The sequence below is a fragment of the Alexandromys fortis genome, unplaced genomic scaffold, assembly GCF_014885135.2.
Source record: "Alexandromys fortis isolate MF-2015 unplaced genomic scaffold, M_Fortis_MF-2015_v1.1 scaffold_122, whole genome shotgun sequence".
In the NCBI taxonomy this organism is placed as follows: Eukaryota; Metazoa; Chordata; class Mammalia; order Rodentia; family Cricetidae; genus Alexandromys; species Alexandromys fortis.
In genome coordinates this window covers 3,098,194-3,117,074 of record NW_026068004.1, presented here as the reverse complement: position 1 = coordinate 3,117,074, position 18,881 = coordinate 3,098,194, and the positions used below count along the sequence as shown (strand labels likewise).

The 18,881-nt window shown below is 48.8% G+C and overlaps 2 protein-coding genes across 3 annotated transcripts in view; both read left to right on the top strand.

Annotated features, from left to right (window-relative positions):
• Positions 1–18,881, top strand: part of Foxj3 (forkhead box J3) — an 821,428-nt gene that overhangs the window by 506,829 nt on the left and 295,718 nt on the right. The gene's annotated exons all lie outside the window — the stretch shown is intronic.
• The window catches only part of Hivep3 (HIVEP zinc finger 3), a 397,655-nt gene that overhangs the window by 318,419 nt on the left and 60,355 nt on the right, over positions 1–18,881 (top strand). For both annotated transcript variants that reach the window (XM_050161425.1, XM_050161426.1), the window contains one exon: positions 10,439–10,635. The gene's annotated coding sequence lies outside the window, so the exon portion shown is untranslated. The remainder of the gene's footprint in view (positions 1–10,438; positions 10,636–18,881) is intronic.

Genomic DNA, 18,881 nt, shown 5'->3' with positions numbered 1-18,881 from the left:
TGGACTCCTGTGACTGTGCCCCTGGCCTGCGAACCTTCCAATGAGAGGGGGGCTACTTGTAGATGGCCCCCAGATCATTCCTGCTCCTCAGTCTGCACCATCATTCTCTAAGATTTCAGGGTGACTGGTACCCCACCAAGTGCCATCGATGCGTCCCTGCTCTTTCCCCACACAGGACCTGGGGACCATGAGCCTCTGTTCCCCTGTCCCAGTGCAGAGTCTGAAGTCTCATACCCCTCCCTGTTTCTCACCACATGGTGGGATCCATTCTCTCAGACTCTGTGCTTCTCTCTTTCTGTCCTCAGTACCAATGGAAGTGTGTTTCCCTCCTGTCCTCTTTGATCGGGTGCTTGTCCTGGCTCTCTCTGGTATGTCAATGAATCCTTTCTTTGGTCTGTTGGTGCCTGTCTCCCTTCTCGCGCAATGGGAGGACTTGACTCTTCCGACTCGAGAGAGTGCAGCTCAGAGAGGTTGAGCCATTCAGCTGAGGCCACAGTTATTAATGCATGAAAGCAGGGACTGAACCTGAGTCATCCTGTTGCCATCGGTGCAGATACTGGGCTATCCCTCACTACTCTCATAGCCTGTGTGGTAAATGAGCTATGCCGTTATCCCCTTATGTCTCCCAGGAGCCCGGAGCCTGACATGATCCACCTACTGATCTTACCAGTGTGTACTTGTGTCTTGGATTTCCACATCTTATTGACCCATGGGTCACAGCAGTAGAAATAAAAAGGAACGTGGAAAGCTCCAGTCCCCAGCTCCCTGCCCCGTGCATATCAAATCCATCTTTCCCAGGTACTGGCACTGCCTACACATCCCCCTCCCCCCACCCCAGCACTAGCCTTTTTCTTCTCAGAGGTTAGGGTATGAGGCCCCAAGCAGAGCCCAAAGCTGTCTGCCCTCATCCCCAGCTCCTAGAAAATTGTGCTGTGGGCCAGAGGCTGCTCCTTCAGAATTCAGATACAGGGATGTCAGCCCCAGTGTCCAGCAGAATTGGTCCCTATGCCCGCAATCAGAGGCTGCCTGTGATGGAGTCCACAGAGGAGCGAGTTCAGTCTGTGCACTGGACATGTGCCACCCCACAGATAGAGTCTGGTTCCCATAGGCTTTTCCCAGATTTGTTTTCTGCAGAAAGAACACACATACCTTATTTCCAATTTGTGTGCATGTGTATGTGTGTGTGTGCACGTGTGCGTGTGTGTGTGTGTGCGTGTGTGGTGAAATACACCCAAGATTGACTTTACCTTCTGAACCATTTTAAATGTGCAATTCAGGGACATTAAATCCAGTCTCTTTGCTGCACACCTGCCACCGTCACCTGTCTCCATAACACTCCCCTTGTCAAACCATAGGTGGAGTCTCGTTAACCAATGTCTCTTCCTCTGTACTCCCCAGCCCCCACCTCTAGCTCTGGCAACCCCACTCCGCCATCTTTCTACAGTTTTGAATCACGTTTAAAATGTAATAGTACCACACTGAAATGTGGCTCAGATGGTAACGGACTTGCCTGGCATGGACATGATTCTGGGTTCAGTCCCCGATTCCAGCACTCAGGAGGTAGAGGCTGGACAACCAGATGTTCATAATTATCCTTGACTGGCTGGCAAGTTCTAGGCCAGTCTGGGCTACAATGAGATCCTGTCTCAAAAATACATAAATAATACATACATATATACACATAAATAAATGCAAAACATGTTTATTATTAAAACGAAGGATCAGTATAGATTTAGAGATGCTTGTGAGAAAAAAATTCATGTGTCACACCCCACCCAGTCCACAGTCCAGCCCAGGACATGCTGACAGCTGAGATTTGTCATCCACGATCATCTAGGTTCCCAGCTGTGGCCAGGTGTGTGTCTGTGACATCCTATTATCATATCGGTGGCACAATGTGCAGAGCCAAGGAGCAGACTTACTAAGGCTTCCCCTCACCTCTTCACCTCCCCCAGGGTCATATGGAAAATGGGGGTATCAGTTAGAGCAAGGGAACCCCCGTGAGAATGTTGTTTCTCATACCTGATACACAGGGTCACAAGGAAAGTCTGTGACTGCAGAGTGTGTCTGTTTTTCATCAAAGGAATGTATTTATCACATGACAGCTAGCTGGGTAGATTAATCATCATTTGCTTATAAAACTAATTCCTGGCAATGGATATGAGGGCTGTTCCTACCACTTTCTGTGTTCAAAATAGTGCTGTCTAAACCTCCACATATGTGTGTTTATGTGTGTGTGTTTGTGGGTGTTGACTTGTGCACACTTGTGGGGCTGCAGGGCCAACATGCGTTGTGGTAGATATGTCAAGAGAGTCCCGTCCCCCACACCTTCCAGCTGTATTTAACACATGTCTGTTGCCTCCATGTCTCCAGCACCTGACGGTGACCATCATTTTCTTCACTGCCAACCAGCTGAGGAAAAGTGACATTTAGCCTGCATCTGTGGTTGTTACTGAAGCTAGTATATTTTCATGTCTTATTGGGCATTTTTACCTTCTTGAATCTGTTCATTTCTTCTCCCCATTTTATTTCCCACTTTTATTTATTTTATTGAGGGTGCTTGTTATATATTACAGATCATGATCCTTTTATGTAGTTGGAATTTTCTATGGGCCATCAATGAGCTCCCAAATAAAGACATGGAGATTTATTATTAATTTTGAATGCACTGCCTTAGCTTAGGCTTGTCCCACTAGCTCTTTCAATTTAACCTGATTCTATTCATCTATGTTTTACCCCTAGGCTTTTCACCTTTTTTTCATTCTGTATGTTCTACTTTCCTGCTTCCTCCATGTCTGACTGGCTGCCTCTGGTGCCTCCCTGTCACCTCCTTTTCTTTCTTCCCTGAGAGTCTTAAGTTCCTCCTCATTCTCACTGCCTCAAAGTTCCATCTGTAGCTCCTCCCTCGCTATTGGCCATTCAACCTTTCTTAGACCAATCAGGTGCCTTAGGCAGGCAAGGTAAAATAGCAACACATCCTTACATAATTACACAAATGCAGCACATCTTTACATAGTTAAACAAATATCCTACAACACAAGCAAATGCAACACATCTTTACATAGTTAAACAAATACAACACATATTTGCATAGGTAAACAAATATTTCACAACATTTTTATATGTTGTGAAATTTCAGTGCCTATTTTGTTACCAAGTCTTTCATCTGTAAAGAAGGAATGTGTGTGACAGAAGAGGTATGTTGATGGTGTAAATAATGGAGCTTTAGGCTTTCTTTTCTCCAGAATTATAGGAATTGAACCTTAAGAATTCAAAAATATGCAAATATTTTTATAATTTGTTTAATTTTCCTTTTAAAATATCAGTGTGGGGGTCTTCTATTGTATGGGTTACTTAATTTTTGTGTATTCAAAAATATTGACCTTTAAAGAACACTAAAGTCCAACTCAGGCTTTGAAAGCTACTTCCCAACAGTGTTACACAAATGTTCCAACGGCCCTGGTATTTTTCACAGGTTTGCTTGTATGTTACGTCTGTCTGAATGGGATTTCAGATAAGGCCTCACTGTGTAGCCCAAGACAGCCTCAAATTTGGTACCGTCCTTGCCTCAGCCTCCCCAGTGCTTGGGTTACAGGCAGATGCCACCATGCCTGGTATCCTGGTTGGTTTTCAGTCAACTAGAGTTATATGCGAATAGGAACTTCAGCTGAGAAAATTCCTCCCTCGGATTGCCTGTGAGCAAGTCTGGAATGTATTTTCTTGACTAATAATGATTGATTTGTGAGGGTTTTAGTCTACAGGGTGGTGTCCACCCTGGGCAGAAGGACCTGAACTGTGTAGGAAACCAGGCTGAGCAAGCCATGGTGAAGAAGCCAGTGAGCTGTGTTTCTCCATGACTTCTGCATCAGTTCCTACCCTACAGATTACTGCCCTGACTTCCTCAGGGATGGAGTGTGTCCTGAGAGTTGTGAGATGAAATAACCCTTTCCTCCCCATCCTACTTTTGGCCACAGTGTTTACCACAGATGTTTAACCCCTACCCAGGACACCTGGCTGGTGTATGTCTTCCAGCAGAGCCATCACCTGGGCATGAATGACTTGTGAGCCCTGTCTGAAGGAGCCTTCCCCACCTGCCCTGGGCTGCAGTTCTACCATTTGCTTTTCTCGTGGCACTCACCACGGCTCATCACACCATCTGTCTGTTGTTCTTCTCATCTGTCTGGATGCTCAGCTCCAGAAAGGCTCCTCTCTGTTTTATGACATTTCTGTTATTATTTCATGGTGCTCGCTGGCCTAGAACAGTGTCTGACACATCATGGCACTTCCAGAGTACCTAGTGAGCAAGGGGACACAGTCTGCTGCCCCTTTATTTGAATTCCCCATCCTTTCACCGACATTTGGGAATCTGCTCTGGTAGCCCGGTCAGCTTCTCCTGTAGTTATTGCTGGGTTCAGTGTTTCTCTCTTTCCTTCTAGTTTAATGTTTAATTGTTTTTTTTAAAGATTTATTTATTTATTAACTATACAGTGGTTTGCCTGCCTGCAGGCCAGAAGAGGGAACCAGATCTCATTACAGATGGTTGTGAGCCACCATGTGGTTGCTGGGAATTGAACTCAGGACCTTTGGAAGAGCAAGCAGTGCTCTTAACCTCTGAGCCATCTCTCCAGACCTTACTTGTTTTTTAGAATCGTCAGTTTTCAAATGCACCATCAACATAAAAATTACATTCCAAACTTCATACATCTTAAAAGTTTGCATGTGTGCATCCATGTCACCTTTCTCAATGCTCTGACTTTGCTTCTACTCCTTGTCTGATTTGCTGGTGGCGATGATAGGTGTTCTCGGTGTCACGTGACAGGCGTGGCATTGCATTTGTGGTGGTGGTGGCTTCTTCACTTGCTCATTTGTTCATTTGTATTTTAGACTTTAATCATTTCATCCTTCTGAGCTATTTTGGCTGATTTTTTTTTCAGTACAAGAGTTGAAGCAGCCGGGCGGTGGTGGCGCACGCCTTTAATCCCAGCACTCGGGAGGCAGAGGCAGGCGGATCTCTGTGAGTTCGAGACCAGCCTGGTCTACAGAGCTAGTTCCAGGACAGGCTCCAAAGCCACAGAGAAACCCTGTCTCGAAAAACCAAAACAAAAAAAAAAAAAGAGTTGAAGCCAAGGCCTCCCATATCCTAGGCAAACACTCTACAGCTGAACTACAGTCCCAGTCCTCACCCCACCTCAGTCTCTTTGATTGTATTTTGAGATTGTGCTCTGCTGAGTTGCCAGGCTGGTCTCAAATATCCCCCTGCCTCATCTTCCTGAGTAGCTGGGATTCCTGGTGTGTGCCACCACTTCCGCTCCGGGAAATCCTTAACTTGTGTCACTTGGTCCCCTCTCCAGTCATCACAGACGCACGCACTCTGGGCTTGTTTTTCCTCTGAGTGCAGGGTTGCTTGTGCCCACAGCTTTCCACACAGTAAGGTTCCCTCCCTCCAGGTCCCCTACAGTTTTAGTCTTGATGTCCCTTTATTAAAGACATTTAGAAAGTGTCTTGGCCCCACCACATGCCCCGCTGATTTGGTGTTTTGGTTTCCGCTACACAGATTTCTGGCTGTTGCCCTGAGAGCAGCTCTTGTGGTCTGCACTACTTCCATGCTTTGGAAGCAGACTGTTTTCCTGCCTTCTAGTGTGAGGATGTATGAGTAAAATACCTTCTATCTGTGTGGGAAAGGGAAGCTTACGGACTCCATCTCCACATCCTCCATGGGCATCTTTGGGGGTTCTGTGTCCTGTCCACACTGACTGGTGGCGCCCAGGACACTCACTCTCCCTCCCTATGGTGCTTTGTTTTCAAGACAGGGTCTCTCTGTGTAATTCAGGCTGGCCTTGAACTCCAGTCTCCTGCATCAGCTTCCCTGGGGCTAGGATCTCAAGTGTACAGGCACCATGATACCCCTGCTTGCCCTGTGGTTCTGTGATTGCAGGATCCCCTCGTTTTGTTCAAGGTGAAGGCTAAGCTTTTGTGGCCTGTCCCTTCTTGTGGAAAGAGGCCTCGAACAGCACAAAACACCCCACTTTTTTCTACCCGGCTTTTTGTGTTTCATTCCACAGTGTAACTGCCAGGACTATTAAGCCTCTTGCCTGTTTAACCATTTCCCCCATTTCTTAGATTTCCTTCATCAGTTTAAGTGTATTATTTCCAGATATATGATTCGGTTTATATTTTCTTTTGCCATCCTGGTCTCTTAACTTAGAATAAGAAAATTGAATTTATTTGCATTATTGAATTCATTAGTGTGCTGGGCTCTCTTCCACAGTCGTACTTCATGTCTCTTGTTTGTTTTCCTTTTTCCCTTCCTGGTCAGCTTCAGCTTTCCCGACTCTTGCTACGTTGCTTGAATAGTCTGTGTCCCTACCTTCTCTCCTGTTCTTGGTGGTAAGAAGGCTTATCTTTCCTTAAAAATAGTTACCTTACATGAAACATTTGTGTGTTCACATTGAGAAGTAAGTTTAAAATTTCCAGCAGTGTGTCCCCATCCTGGTAGACATTTGTCCAGATGACACTGCATACCGTCCGCTTGTATTGCTCCTGTTTCCTGTTCTTCCCACCTTGTCCTTTCTTGAATGACTTATTCTGCTCTCTCTCTCCTTTTTTTTTTTTTTTTTCTGCTGGAGTACTTCCTTGAGCGGCTTTTTAAATCAGATCGGTGGGTGGCCTCTTATTTTAGTATTTCTCTTATTCTATTTGAGCCTTGACTGAGCAATGGATCTCAGGGTTTTTTATTACCTTTTTTTCCCCCCCTCAAGCCTTGAGGTTTCTTCCCTGTTACCCACTAGCAGTCAAGGTAGGAGATATCAGTTCCAGTGTGTGCTGGTTCATTTAGCTTTAATTGTCAACAGACACAACCTAGAGTCACCTGGGGAAAGGGAAGCTCGGTTGAGGAATTTCCCAGATCAGATGAGCCTGTGCTCACATCTGGGAGAGTGTCTTGATTGATGTAGGAGGGCCCAGCCCACTGCGGGCGGTACCACCACTAGGCAGGGAGGTCTGGGCGCTAGGAGAAATACTAAGGCCAAGACAGAGAGCAAGCTAGGAAGGCGTTTTCTGCTCCACGTTTCTGCTTTCAGCTTCCAGTCTTGAGGGCCTGCCCTGGCTGCGCAGCCTCAGTGATAAACCATGACCTGGAAGTCTAAGATGAAATAAACACTTTCTTCCCCAAGTTGCTTTTGGTCAGAGTGTTTTATTACAGCAACAGAAAGCAAACCAGCACACAGATCAACAATTTTATAGAGACCTAGAAACGCTGCCCTTTCAAACCTCATCAAGATGGCATTAATCAAAGCCAATGTGCTCCCCGACCTGGGAAGGGAGCACAGCAGCTCCACAGAGCGCTGTGTGTCTGAGTAGGGGAGGCTGGCTCTGCTTTTTTCCATGGGGATGGGCTCATGGTTGTGTAAGGACTATCACACAACAGTCTGTGTCTGGAGGAAACAGCAGGCATGGAGTGTTGAGGCAAGATGAGGGAACCACAGGATTATATTGCATAAGCCACTAAGGAGAGGATGGTTCCTTCTGGGAGTTTCTTAACGTCTGTCACGCCATCTGCCCAGCCAGAACTCCTGGCTGAAGGTGTGCAGGGCAGAGGTGGGTGGCCTCGGCTTCTGGTGCTTCCCTCCTGCCCACGTTGGTCTCTTTGAAGACTCAGAGGATCCTTTATGCCAAGACTCCTGGTCCCAGTCTGAGCTGGTTTCCCGTGCCTGCCGGGAACAATCAGTGGGTGTAATTGGGCTTTCTCTGGTCCCCACTCCTCTGAGTCCTCAGGCTTTCTGGCAGCTGGTATGACTCGGGATCTGTTCCAATTTGTATAGTCTCTTTTTTGTGTCAGCGGCATTTGGAGGATAAGAGGGAGACCAATGGGCCCTCTCTGTCATCTAAACTTGGGGATTGGGGATGACATTTTCAGGTGACCAGTATACAGGTATAGCTGGACAGCTACTGAAGAAGACTTGGGGTGGCCTGTGATAGGATGATAATGGCCTCTGTGCTGCTGCCCCTCCTGTCTCCTCCACAGGCCACGCCTCCTCATCCCAAGCACATTAACTCATTAATCAAAACCATTCCATAACCTCACTCCACTCAAGTCCTGTCCCTCCTCTAGCAAACCTCGTTTCCTCAGCCCTGCTGGCTCTGCCTTAGTCATTAGCCCTCAGTGTGGAGGCTCTTGACTGCCCCCATGCAGGGATGCTGGGATGCAGGGATGCAGGGAGGGGCGATGGGGGGGGGTGTCTGTTTGAAGCACTCTTTCCTACATCCAGACACCATCAGAATCAACTCCACTGTTCCTTTGAAAACAAGGACCAAATCTTGTCCAGTTTCTGTCTTTGGCACCTGCCGGCCAGCTGAACCCAGTATGGGCACTAGGTGCACAAGTGTTAAGTGAATGAGCAACCATGTTGGGTTCTAAAAGGCATTGCCGCCACTGGCTGTGTGTGAGATGCCTGCTAGTGGCTGCATGGGATTCAGAGGAAGCCTGGGTGAACATCACTCCATCAAGAGCTCTCAGCTCTTGGTATGTGCACAGTGGACACTCGCTCATCTCAAGAGATACGTAGCAAGTATGCTTTGGGTTTCATGGGCAATGGATCTCATGTCCGGTGTGGTTGGAACTCGCTGAGTGGACTGATATCAGTCGGACAAGCAGACATGCTGTAAGAGAGGGAATGATGGTTAAGAGGTAGGACCTGGTCTGTGTGTCCCCTGGGATCTTAGTGGGAGGAATCAGGTACCCCCATGTTTTGTAATACTTGCAGTGGATTGGGAAGTCAGACTTGGAGTTGATGGGAAATGGCGGAGTTGTGAAAAGTCTAGATGGTTCCATTGGCAGACTTAAAAAAAAAATTACCACAGGGAGCCGCAGAGCAGTCCTCTCTACCGTGTGGTGGCCACATGCTACTCTGCAGAGTTGAACAGCAGTAGGTGAGGTGGGAGGGGACATTGAGGACCTGGGATGACCTCTGTTCTGTAGTCATCAGCCCTGTGGTGTGGCTGCCAAGGACTAAGTTCTTACAAAGCTTGGTGCCGAGAGTGAGCAAGGGGACAATGCCGCAGGCCTGTGTGCAGGTTACCCCACATTACTAAGCTCCACTCTGGGACAAAGTCCGTGGCAATTATGTGGGCTGTGCCACGTGCCAGGCATTGTTCTCAGCACTTCATGCACAGTGACTCATGAAAGCCCTGGAAACCCTCGCCATCCTCAGCCTCCTTTTCACACAGTGACTTCCCGTGCCACCGAGGTCATAAGGAGAAGGACATGAACTTGAACCTGGGGTTTTATAGCCTAAGAGACCACATCCTCAGCTACCACACCGTACCGCCAGAAGCAGACAAACCAGGCAGTCCAATGAGCGTGGGAGCTGGGACTGCAATGCTGCACACAGCTAAGCAACTCAGGCTTTCTGGGCTAGGGAGCGCTTTCTCATTTGAGCGGCACCACAGCCAGATAAGCAGGTGCCTGAGCGGCAAAGCTTGCTCATCCATCCATTTGCTCAGTAACCATGATGGAGCTCCTGCCTTGCCCCAGGCTTCTCTTGGCCTGAACACTAGGTTTCTTTTAGTAAGTTGGGGACCACCTTGTATTCCCACACCTCCTGTTGCTCCAGTCCTCACCCTGTCTGAAGACCCTGCAGGCACTGTTAGTCATGTGAGTTTTCTCTTGCTGGGTAGCAGACCTCTCAAGTTTAGTGATTGTGTACCATACCCATGTGCCAGCTTGCTTCTATACATCCCTAGTCTATAGCCAGGCCACTGTGAATGCATCCACTTTCCTCTGCAGTTTGCTCAGGCTGGCATTGGGTGTGGGTAAACTGAGGACTCAACTCTGCTTTGGGGAGTGTTACACTCTTCCAGGATCAATACCGTGTTGATGTAACCTGATCCCCTGTGGTTGGGCACCAGGATTCTGTTTTCTTGCTAGTTTTCAGCTGCATGGTCATTCTAGGTGGTCATGCTAGCAGCTGCCCCCAGATCCTTCCCACATAGCCCTTCCACCTTCAGGCCAGCAGGAGTTCCTAGAGTCTGGCTGATGCCAGTCTCTCTGACTTCCTCATCTAGAACAAAGCAGAGAGCTCCGCCTTTAAAGTAGAGTTTCCTCATGCCTACTGAAGGTCCAGAGTGCCCTGGCACAGACCACGGTCACCTGTCATAATCCCAAGACTGAACTCAAGGCATCAGAAACCTTTCAGTCCACCAGGAACTATGCTCACCTGACTGGTGAAGAATGAGGCTCAGAGAAATACAGCGTGGGCCAAAGGAGTGGAGTGTGTCATCCCAGAGCTACTGCTCCCCACTGTCTTCCTGAGGGGACATTGGACAAAAAAAGTCAGCTTGGAGGGAGTTCAGGACTTGGGATAAGGCAGGAGTTATTCTCTATCTAAAGTTGATCTAGAAAACTCTCTGACATGGGTTCCACCTTCCCCACCCCATGCAGGATCAGAGGCACAAACCAAGCCGCCTTGAAGTAGCTCATGGAAGACTCCCCCAAGTCACTGGCCAGTCCCATTGTCCCTTCCTCAGGGAGGAGCGGTGAGTGAGCAGAGGCATCACAGCGGGAGTGGACATGAATGCTGGCTTCCAGAGAGAGCAGCGGTTCAGTTTTGGTCATCGGAAGTGGTGCCTGCAGCGCAGGTAAGAAACCGTCCTGGCCATACTTGCCGACTGCCGTTTCAGCTAGCAGGAGCTCTCTGTTCTCCCAAAAAGATTCTGTTGTGAGAGTAGCCGTTGCTGCCTGTCCTTGGCTGCCTTGACCTCTGCCAGAGCTGGTCTGGAATTCCACGGGTGCCTTGGTGAGGAATCCTGGGTTTCTGCCCCTGTTCCCCACGTCATCTCCCTAAAATGCCACCTTGCCCCTCACCACTAGCTGCTTAGTCTCCCCCTCGCCTCTGGTAAAGGACACAGGATTGTCTCTCAAAGTCCCAGGCCTCTGATGTATCATCCTGTTTCGTAGGCTTGTCCTCCTCCTAATCCTTACCGCCCTACCTCACTCCACCCCCTGCCCAGTCGTAGATCATGGTGACTTCAAAAGCCCCCATCAGGAGCTGTGAAAGGATGTCATACCTGGAGAGTTCCAAAAATCCGAGTGATGAGTAGATGGACCAGTGAGCTCCCTGGGATCCTGTATTGTATTTATATGTGAATCTGGGTATTGGGGATTTAAAGTGGCAATGCAGGCTATGATATGAGGGGGTGGCATTGGAAGCTCTTTGGGTAAGGGTCAAATCCTAGGGTGTTTTGTTTGCTACAGAATGCGTCGGTATTTTCCTGGGAGCTGATAGGGTTGAAGGAGAGAACACCTGGTTTCAAAAGGGAAGGAAGATACCTGGGCTCCCCAGAATACCTGTGCCCTCTGGCTCACGCACTAGAAACGTGGGGATCTGGATCTGGAGTCCTTTCTTTCTGCACTCTGTTAGCCAAGGCTAGCCTTGAGCTCACAGTCCTTCTGGCTCAGGCAGCCTCAGTTCTCAGATTGCAAGTATGCACCATCATGCCCACTATGTTTGGGTTCTGGAGTGGGTCCTGGGAGCTGCCTTCTGAGGACTCTGGGAATTCTCTACGCTTCTTATGTTTACATCTGTGGGCTCAGCTGTGATGTTCAAGGTGTAAAAAATTGATTTCTCACCTGTTCTGCTCGTCCCCTCTGCTTAGAGCAAGTATTTTCTTATGGTGCAGTGTGAGGGCCAGGGCTCTAGGTTCCCTCAGGGGCAGCATTGCTGTAGCTTCATGGGCTTAGGTGTGTGGGCCTTGCCTTAAGCTCAGCAGGCCTGTCCTGACCAGAAAAGTATTCCTGGGCCCCAGAAAGGACTAATGATCTGGGCCTCATTTTGAGGACGGATGTTTGTGGTGGTATTGAACTCGGGAATCCCTGAGTTCAAATCCCAGTTTTATTGGCTTTTACTGGTTTTAGAAACATGTTGTATCTCCCTCTCTCTTGGTTTCAATTTTCTCTCTTGCAATACAGAACGATGTGGCACCCGCCTCACAGGGGTGCTATGAACATACAGAAGAAGTTTCATTAGAACAGGGACTGCCCATGTGGGGGCTTTCCTGTCACTCTCTACCACTGTGCAGGCAACTCAGCCAACCATCCTCCCGGTGACAGATCTGCTATACTCTACCACCTGGTACTGGCATAGGATCCTAAAGTTGAAGAGTTCAGCCTTCCTGGACACAAGGCTTAACATTTCTTAGACAAGTCTAAGTTCTGAAAAAATAATCCTAGTGAGGCCTGGCCTTGTTGCCTCTTTAAACAGATAAATGAATACTGAACACAGAAAGGTTCTCTAGTTTAAAGATTGTCACACAGCTCACAGGGGCAGGCTACAAAAGAGTTATCCCCTTTTCTTCCACTGAAGGGTTTCCTGAAGAATGACCCTAGCTTCAGTGACTCCTCCTCTAGCAGTAACCACATTTCAGTCGGAATCAGTGCGCCATCCCCAGTGGGCCCCATTCCTTAGCCTCCAGCAGCACCACCTGGGATGTTGATTTAGCATTTGTTTCCGTCTGCACATATGATGGTTAACTGTGCTGGGGGGAGTCCTTCTCCTTTAGCAGCCTGGGAAGTCTGGCCCACATGGTGTACACTGGGTTCTTGAAGTAGCCTAGAACTGGAACTCTCTGAGGAACACGGAGTTTGGAGGAGCCACTCAGGACTCTCCGGGCCCTAGCATTTGCCCTCCCCTACTTCATGCCCAAATTCCCCGTTGTCTATACAGGCTCTGACAGCTGCAGAGCAATCTGCAGAGGGAGTCCTGCCCAGCAGGAAATGAGCCCTGAGATCCCAGCCAGAAGTCTGGCCCCACCCCTTCCCGCACTTTCCCCTGGAAGAACGCATGGTGATTAATAGGGTGCTGACTCAGAGTTGCTGGGGGATCCAGGAGATTGTGGGCACAGCTGGGCCACCAAGAAAGGGGCTTGACTATGGGGCATCCATGCAGATGAAAAGTGAGGGTCCAGGATAGCAGGTGTGAAGTGTGCTTATCCGCCATGCCAGAGACCAGGTGGCCCAAGCACCACTCGAGGTTTGGGAATGCAGGCATTGGAGCCATTTGAGGGCAAGATAAGAGGGAGCCCGCACTTCTGCTCAGGAGAGACCTAACCTGGGACTGTCTCCAATATAAGGTGATTTCTGAATGAGTGGCTGGAGGCCAAAACTTTTTTTTCAACATGAAAATAAATTGGGAAATATGTTCCCAGTAGACATTGCTGCTAGTAGTTTTCAAATTTTCATTGTCTTAGAAGCCATTTAAAAAGCTGAATCTTGAGCCAGGCGGTGGTGGCGCACGCCTTTAATCCCAGCACTTGGGAGGCAGAGGCAGGCGGATCTCTGTGAGTTCGAGACCAGCCTGGTCTACAGAGCTAGTTCCAGGACAGGCTCCAAAACCACAGAGAAACCCTGTCTCGAAAAATTAAAAAAAAAAAAAAAAAAAAAAAAAAAAAAAGCTGAATCTTGCATGGAATGGTGGTGTAAATCAGATTGAAGTGAGTTCACTTTATAATCTTACTAAGTTTCAATCTTTAACATTGATTTGTAATGGAGGCTTACACATAAAGTACTAACTATGCTTCCATGCATAAAAACTTTTAATCTGAAGTTTTAGGCTAGGGATCCACAAGCTAGGGCCTGTGGCTGCCACCTGATTGTGTAAATAAAGCTTTATTGATACACACATGCCATCCATTCACATGCTCCCTTTGGCTGCTTCAGTCCATCTACACTCAAAGCCTGAGCAATAGGTGATCTAATCTTTTACAGAGAGTGTGCTGACCTCTGTGCTCAGTGTCCGTGGTTTTGCTTGCCAGCTAAAGCTTTCCTCTTGGTTGGCTTGGAGAGGATTAAGAATTAAGGAATCCAGAGCTTTGAAGATAACTCAGTGGAGAAAGCACTTGTCCCAAAGGATTAAGGAACAGAGAAAGGAATCCCAAAAAAAAAAAAAAAAAAAAAAAAAAAAAAAAAAAAAAGTTGGGCAGCTAAGTGGCCAAGTGGCCATCTGTAATGTCAGCATTGGCGGGGTGGGGTAGGGGGAGCAGAGATAGGGAATCCCCTTGGCAAGATGGCTAGCTAGACTAACTAGACTCAGCAAGTTTCAGGTTCAGTGGGAGGCCCTGCCTCAATAGATAAAGTAGGAAGTAATCAAGGAAGACAGCTTACACTCACTTAGGACCTCTACATACCTCACACAGACAGACAGACAGACAGACAGACAGACAGACAGACAGACACACGGTGGAGGGAGATTATAAAGAAAACAGTGAATCCTAACCCTTCTCAATAAGAGGGCAGATGGGTAACTCTTTCCACACTGTACCCGTCTGTCGCTGTGCTAGGGGCATTCCAGGAGGCCTGTTAGGGAGTTCCAGTTTGCATCATCAACAGTTTCCAACAGCTGCCTGAATTGCTTCTTGTTACAAATGCCAGTCCGACAGGAAGCCCCACACTCCCCATACTTGGGAGCTTAACCTTGTGACTCTGCCCCTCATCACTGACAGCTTAGGAGTGCACTTGCCTTTGTGGTTTTTCAGACCCATACATAGCCCTGGAAAGACTGCACCCAGGAAAGAGCTCAAACCCAGTGACTCTAGATAGACAGATCGGCCCAGAAGGTCAAGATCTTCCCTGACCCCATTGCAGAGTCTATCCAAGCCAGCCTAAGCTGGTAACCTGCATTCTCCGTGCTGCAATGCATTGAAGAACGTGCTCAAATGTGCTGGTCCGCTTTCTGTTACAGTGCCGATAGGAGCCAAACTGTATTTTTAGCCCAAATTTCTCCTGTGGTGATTGAAGAGCCCCCTCTGAAAGGGCTTAGTGGAACAGTTTGAAGACTGCCTTCAGCAAGAATTGGCTGCTCTTGTTCCACTGCTTAGGGATAACGGAGGAGTCAAGGATGCTGAGTGTCCTGTTGGGAGGTAGAGGAGGGGAGAGAGGAAGAAGAGATCTTGGGAGCAAGTCAGGGAGCCAAGTCCCTGGCACAAACTGTCTTCCAGCAACACAGAAAGGCCCCGTGACTCCTGCCGACGCTTGTAATGTCTCCCAAGTTCAGCGCTCCAGCTGCCTTTATGACTTACAGCTGTCCACACAGAGGGCAAGGTACAGGTTTACTTAGGGACAGGTGACCATGTACAGAGAGAAGGGACGGGGGTGTTGCGGTCTCTTCTGACACACACATCGGGGGCTTCTGTGGCTGTGTAGCAGGTCACATTGTGCTGCATGGAGACAGATAGTTTGTGAGTGCCAAGGGCACAGGGGTCAAGGCCCAGAGAGGACACGCGCAGGGGCTGGGCAGTAGCTGCAAGCGTTTAGACAAAGCCCACAGAGCCAGGGATAAAAGCCAGGAGTCCTGACTTCCAGACCAGCTGCTGTTTCCCCCACGCGTGTGAGCAAAGGAGGGTCAGGTCTGGTGGCTTGGGACGCTATGGACTAGAGAAGGTTCCAGAGGATAGAAGCCCAATCCTCGTCCTCTTTGAGGTTGTATAAATCTACTCCCCCCCCCCTCAGAAAAAAAATTTTTAGGTTTTGAAGGGATGACCTCATATTTTTTTTCTTATTTACATAGCCCTGTTTGTTTATGTAGTCTTTTAAAAATAGCCAACGTGTGCTAAGCTTAGTCTTTGCTCTCCCAGCTCTGGTGGAAGAGCCACTGTGTGGGGAGAGACACCTTTTTATCTAAGAGAGGGGCAGCCTTGTTTCCCAGGACAGATGGGGGCATAACAGGACAGGTAGGAAGCCTCGCGGTTTTTCCTGTCCCTTCTCCAAAATAGCTCTGCTTCTGCCTCCCACTTCCTGCCTGACTGGACACGGGGTAAGTCTCCTTCCGGGGAGCTGTGCTCTGTAAATTCTCAAGAAGGCTGCTAGAAAAATCTGTCAACAAGCAAATGTGCTCGAATCTGAAGACATAGAACTTGGCACAGAGGGTCCCAGCTCCTGTTGGACCACTGGGTTTGCCTCCTGGCTATGTGCCATTGGGTAAAGTACTTAACCTCCTTGTGCTATTTGTCAAACACAGGAACAACAGTGGAGATGCCAAGCAGCTCCTGTGAAGATTTATTTAGTCAAGGAACATATGAAAAGGTCGTGGCTCAGTCTAGGTATATAGTAACACTTAAAATGTCTTTTCATGAAAAGCAACCATGTTTCTTTTGACTGACCCATTGTATCAGTTTGCAGTTGTTCCTTCCACCAGCTTGTCTGGCCCACCCCTGTGACATTCCCAAGTGACAAAACACACTTCTGACCATCCTGTCCCCTTCCAGTGCTGTGCCGGTGGTCAGCAAAGCTGCCCTTGGGGTGGCCAGATAGTACATGTTTTGAAATTGGCAAGCCCACCCTCTCTTAGAAGTTTGCTGTGGCAACATGAAGTCAGCTGTAGATATAAAGACGAACAGGTTGTGTTCCAGAAAAATAGTATGGACCAAAATAGGCAGCAGCTGAATGTGTCCACCCCTGACCTACAGGAAGAATGCAGCCCTTAGCTCAGCACTCCTGCCTGGCTATCAGGCTCCTCCACCCCCTGCCTCTGTGCCCGTGCTCAGTCTCAGAGCCTTTCCCATGCTGTTCCCTCTGCTTGGATTTCTATTCTCTCTCTCCTCCATTAGGTACCTTGCTGTGGGGTCCTGTGTATCCCTGCCTTCATGTCTACCCTGACCCAGAATTCAGACCTAAGAGCCTGCAAGCTGGCCCTCTACCTGCCTTCTCCAAAACCCAATGGCTGCTATAGCATTTCTGTGGGTGCTCATTAAGAACTTGTCATTAAATGCAAGGTTCTGCCATAGAAAATGCCTCAGGAAATTCACAGTCCAGAGAGGAAAATGCAGCAGGCTACTGAAACAGAAAACGACACCGTGTGCTTTCTGGGGTGCCTGGAGCGGGGGGGGGGGGTCCCTGAGATTTCTGAAATAATCAGAAAGCATTCACTGCAGGTTGGCAAGGACTTCCTAAGCAAGGAGGGCTTGCTGTGTTGGGAAATGGCTAGAGAAGAACAGATCCCATTTTGGACTCAGGCGCTGATGCACAGGCTGGACTGGCCACTGAGTAGAATACAGACTTGCCCAGTGCAGGAGAGTGTACGGAGTTTGAGCTTTTTCTCTTAAGTCACAACTTCTTCAGGCATTGTTCACAGATGCTGTTCTACACATGCACACCATACACACCACACATACACCACACATACATATATACCACACACACCACACCACACACACACCACACATACATACCACACACACATACACCCCACAAACCCCATTCGCCACACACCACATACCCACACACACACCACACATATACACCACCCACATACACACCACACACACCACCACACACAAAAATATACATACCACATACACTTACATACATCACACACACATACGCTACACATGTATGCACATTGTACATAGACACACAGACATACACACCATGTACACACGTGCACACTATGCACAGACATGCACGCCACACATACACATGCACATTGCACACACTATATACACATACCACACACATGTCATACAAATACATACACACCACATACACGTGCACACCACACATAAACATACACACTGCATACCACACCACCCTACAGCACACACACTGTAATTGTGTAATTGCTTGGGTACTTCTTTAACAGTCAGATCTCAGGCCCTGTCTCAGACTAGAGTCTAGGAGGCTGCAGAAGAAGGGGGTGCTGGATGTGCAGCTATCTGTAGGAAGGAAACTGTGATTTACCTATAGATGCTGACTACGAGCAATGCTCAGACTAGTGTCACTTGTGGTGGGTGGTCAGCCTCCCCTGCCAGACTGATGGAAGGAGAATCAGAATGAAGAATCCTCACAGAGAGCGGACATGGGGACCCAAGCTCAGGCAGAGCAGGTGACTTATCCAGGGTCACACTGTCACCATGTGCGGACATGGTGATTCTGGAATAGGCTCCTTCTCATGGTCTCAGGTGGAGGTGACCCTGGAGGCACCCACAGACAGGGAGACAAAAGCTGAGTTTCGTGTAAGCATAATGACATTGAGAAGCTAGAGGGGTGACCAAGCCACGGTGCAGCGGCTGGAAATACACAGGAGTGTGGGGCGTCAGGCAGATAGGCAGGCAGGTGGATAGGCAGGCACGCAGGCGGGAGGGCAGGTAAAGTGTGCAGCTGCAAGAATCAGTGCTCTTGGGAGACAAGCAGGGGGCTGAGAAATGAAGCCTGAGGGAGGAGCAAGCTGCTATGAAGCAACACTCGGGGAGAGACAGACCCAGGCTCAGAATGGGCAGGGTGGGGCGCACTGAAAGGCAGGTGGCACCACAGGTCAGCTGGGGAACTGACTTTAGGCACCGCTTTAGAATGAAGCCAGCCAACCTGAAAGAAATCGTGCCATAAGTAAATACAAATGTCTCTCACATGAGACCAAAGTGGGGAGTTTCTGTTTGCCTGTGACCGTGTGCTCCTAGCCAGCATGGGTGCAGGTGTGCTGGTGATGGGAACAGGAACCGCCCATCTCTCCTGTCGGGACAAGCCTTACCATCCTGCCTCTGTTCCTGTGCTGTTGGTTGGCACTCGGGAATCATCCTCCCTGTTGGTCCGAATCTCCGTCCTCTACTGGGTGGGCCTCAGCGCCCTCCCTCTCCTCTCCCCAGCAGTTCTCATTTGACAGCTGTCACTAGGAGCTGGGTCACCCACTAGAGAGTTCGACGTACTTGGTGAGACTCCTGGACTGGCAAGTCCGAGAAAGGGTGTGCCGTCCAGGTGGAGATGTCACTTCAGCTCATTCTGCACAGCTGCTCTGCTCTAGGGGAGCCCCTGAGCCTGGGTCGGGGAAATGGGCCCAAGTCCTTGAGTGCCAGCACCCACTGGCCTCCCAGAGCACTGCCTGCCTTCCCTTCGTCCTGCA